General features: G+C 47.9%; 1 long non-coding RNA gene across 1 annotated transcript; it reads right to left on the bottom strand.

Moving 5' to 3' along the window:
* LOC132648639 (uncharacterized) lies at positions 1 to 3,302 on the bottom strand. Its single transcript, XR_009587072.1, has 3 exons — positions 2,853 to 3,302; positions 1,780 to 1,899; positions 1 to 583 (listed from the first exon to the last, which is right to left on the bottom strand). It is a non-coding gene; the product is annotated as an uncharacterized LOC132648639 (long non-coding RNA).
* Positions 3,303 to 4,125: the final 823 nt, after the last annotated feature.

Below are 4,125 nucleotides of genomic sequence, written 5' to 3'. Positions count from 1 at the left end.
TGCTGAACCAGTGAGTTTATTGGACTTAATGACAGGAGAATGAGTGAAGGTGACTTTCAGGGTCATAGGTGACCCAAAAACATCCTTATCAACACAACGTCTCACCCTTGAATGGATGACAGCTTCCCTATCATGACAAAATCAACCTCTACATGCTCTAACGCCTTCAGGACCACATGCTGCTGGGTCACGGCTGTCAAGAAGGCACAGGAGGGAGGGGCTGAGCCCCAAGGAGATGGTCTGAGGACTCGGAGACAGAATCATCCTCCATCCCCATTTTGTGAGGGAAGGTCGGCGGGCCTCATCTCCGTGTTCTCTCATGGAGCTTTCATGGCTGCTTCTAATGAAGATGGTAATGGCCTGTAAGCTCAGAGAACAAACAGCCCATCACACTGACATGGTAGCATGAGTCAAACCCAAGACACTATTGTGCGTGGCAATTGCTCTACTACTGAGTACAACTGCAGCCCTTCTGTCTTTTGAAAACGAATTTCACTATGTAGCCCAGACTGACCTCAGACTTGTGATCCCTCGCCTCAGTCTCCTGAGTTCTGCCACGCTCAGCTGGGCATCAGTTTCTTATCTGGAAAATGGGGGCAATTTTCCAGGACATGAGCTGGTTTGCATTGATTGTCAACTTGACGGGATCTAGAATCTTGTGAGAGACAATCCTCCTTATGAGGGATGGCCTAGGTGCAGATAGCCTTTAGCTATGCCTGTGGGTGATTATCTTGATTAGGTTTAATTCTAAAGTGGCAAGAAACAAGCTAAATATGAGTGACACTACTCCCTGGCCTGAAGACTTGGACTGGAAAAGAAGCAGAAAGCATGCTGAGCCCAGACATTCATTGTTGTCTCCTTAGTGGCTGCAGGTGCTGCTTTCTTGACAGCCTTGGCATGATGGACAGCACCCCCAAATGGTGAGCCAAAGCAAGCCCTTCTTTAAATTGCTTTGTTGTGGTATTTTTTAAATTTATTTATTTTTATTAATTACAGTTTATTCACTTTGTATCCCCCCATAAGGCCTTCCCTCCTCCCTTCCCGGTCCCATCCTCCCTCCCCCTTCTTCACACATGCCCCTCCCCAAGTCCACTGATAGGGGAGATCCTCCTCTCCTTCCTTCTGATCTTAGTCTATCAGATATCATCAGGAATGGCTGCATTGTCATTTTCTGAGGCCTGGTAAGGCTTCTCTCCCCTCAGGGGGAGGTGATCAAAGAACAGGCCAATCAGTTTATGTCAGAGGCATCCCTCTTCCCATTACTATGTAACCTCACTTGGACACTAAGCTGCCATGGACTACATCTGTTCTAGGTTATCTCCATGCTTGGTACTTGGTTGGAGTATCAGTCTCTGGGAAGACCCCTGTGTTCAAATTTTCTGGTTCTGTTGTTCTCCTTGTGGGATTCCTGTCCTCTCCAGATCTTACTATTTCCCACTTCTTACATAAGATTCCCTGCACACTGCCCAACAGTTGGCCATAAGTCTTATCGTCTGCTTTGATAGTCTGCAAGGTAGAGCTTTTCAGAAGCCCTCTGTGGCAGGTTCCTAGGTTGTTTCCTATTTTTTTCCTCTTCTGATGTCCATCCTCTTTGCCTTTCGGGATGGGAATTGAGCATCTTAGTCAGGGTCCTCTCTCTTAATTAGTTTCTTTAGATGTACAGGTTTTAGTAGGTTTATCCTATGTTATATGTCTATATGAGTGAGTATATACCGTGTGTGTCTTTCTGCTTCTAGGACAGCTCACTCAGGATGATCCTTTCCAGGTCCCACCATTTACCTGAAAATTTCATGATTTCCTTATTTTTCATTGCAGAGTAATACTCCATTGTGTAGATGTACCACAATTTCTGCATCCATTCTTTAGTTGACGGGCATCTGGGCTGCTACAAGCTTCTGGCTATTACAAATAAAGCTGCTATAAACATGGTTGAGCAGATGTCCTTATTGTGTACTCGAGCCCCTTTTGGATATATGCCTAGGAGTGGTATGGCTGGATCTTGGTATTTTTAATGGTATTATTCACAGGGGCAGAGGATGCTTGTGTACCCTAGCACACATGAGGCAGTCAGAGGAAAATCTGCTGAAGTAGGTTCTCTGCTTCCACCACATAGGTTCCAGGGATGAAATTCAGGTTGTCAGGCTTGGTGGCAAGTGCCTTTACCTGCTGAGCCATCTCTCCAACCCCTATCAAAGTATTTTCCCATGGCAAAATGACAAGGAATTAAGAAGTCCCTAGCAAATGGCCTCTGGGGCTAGTGCATAGTGTGTGCTCAATGAACAGCACTGACCCTGGTCATTGACTATGAACGATGTTGACTCTCTTGGTACCTGAGGGTAGGAAATATTTACTCTCCTCACTGTAGAGTAAAAACAGCCAGGTTCAGGAGACACACACTGTGGTCAGAAATGTGATCCAAGTCAAGACTGAGATAATGTTCATCCAGAAGAGCCAATGTCTAAAAGGAGACCCAGAAAATCTCCAGTCTAGTATCCCAGCCTAGAGAATGGTGTGTCCACATTTGGGGTGGGTCTCCCCACTTCAGTGACCCTAACATAGACAGCCTCTCATAAGCATATCCACAGGCTATCCTGATCAAAGCCATCTCTCACAGTCAAGCACAGAGTCGGCGTCTCTGAGGTCACTCTAGAGCCTGTCAATCAAGCTCAGCAGAAAGAGGGTGCTGGCCAAAGTAAGGCTCACAGAGATGCCATGAATTTCAGGGAAAGCTGGGTGCCACATTCTTCCGGTTCCAGGATTCCTTTTGTGTTTAGAGTACAGAGGTATGTGTGTGCGTGCGTCCTGTCTTGTAGTGTGGAGGTTAGAAAACAGCCTCAGGTGTGGGTCCTCACCTTCCATGTGGTTGAGGCAAGTCTGCCTTGTTTCTGCTGCCCCGTAGTGAGGTCCACCAGCCCACGAGCTCCCAGCAGACTCTCCTGTCTCCATCTCTCATCTTGCTGTAAGGATACTGAAGAAGCCAGGCTCTTGGGAGACAGAGGCAGGTGGATCTCTGTGAGTTCAAGGACAGCCTGGCCTACTTACGAATATGTAATGAGAGCCTGGAGAGGGTGGAGGAAGCTGGAATCACAGGGACAAGGTGCTACATCAGAACAGGAGGCTTTCACGGCCAACATTTTCTCCCACTGGGCCACCATCCAGCCCCCTTCCGTATTTCTCCTAAGCAGAAAGACCCGCTCTGATGTGAAGGATGCTCAGACCAGGTTAACTGTGACTTCCCAGCCCCTTACTTAAGACAGTGGCTCTTCTTACCCATAGTGGCCACAGGGCACAATGACTCTCTGAAACTCTCACCAGAGCATCTCCTCAATACCCCTCCTTCACGTCTTTCTTTGCTGGAGACTCTGTAGCCCCAGCTGTCCTGCAACTCACTATGTACACCAGCCTGGCTTAGAACTCACAGAGATCCATCTTCCTCTGTCCCCAGCCCCTCCCCACAAGTTCTGGGGATAGAGGAATGGCCATGATGCCCACTTCCCCCGGGACATTTAAGCTACTTCTGCTCATTCAACACTGAGTATGAGAAAGGTCCCAGAAGCCCAAATAGCTACAAAGAGGATTTCCCCAAACATGCACCAGTGCTGAGGAAACCACAACCAAGTGCCTACGGGGACACTGCCAACTCACAGACACTGCCAAGAGTTTGTACTTTCTTCTCGACCTCTCTTCTCAAAGTAAATTTTCTTTATCCATGAGAATTTTATACATACAATGAAATAGGATCATATCCATCCCCATTTCCTCCCCAACACCCCTATCATACCTCCCAAACATAGCCTCTCTCAACTTCATGTCTTTTATTTATAAGCCACTAAGTCTAGTTAGTGCTGCCCTTGTGTGCATGGGTGCAGGAAACACACATGGGCACTCAACCAGTGGGCACACCCTCAGAAATGGTCATTTCTCCTTCCCCAGCCCCCAGCACCTGCCGGGAACCCCTCAGAAGTTTCACCGTCTTGGTCTTATGCCAGTCTTCTTAGGTAGTCACAGTCTACTGTGAGTCCCGGGGACTGCTGTCTCTCTGCAACCCAGGGCTGGGATCACAAGCAGACATCACCATGCATGGCTGTTCTGTCTGCCTGGGGTTGTGCTTTGAGTCCCCGTGCT

This window comes from Meriones unguiculatus, chromosome 17 (genome assembly GCF_030254825.1).
Source record: "Meriones unguiculatus strain TT.TT164.6M chromosome 17, Bangor_MerUng_6.1, whole genome shotgun sequence".
NCBI lineage: Eukaryota > Metazoa > Chordata > Mammalia > Rodentia > Muridae > Meriones > Meriones unguiculatus.
This window is presented reverse-complemented; position numbering and strand designations above follow the sequence as displayed.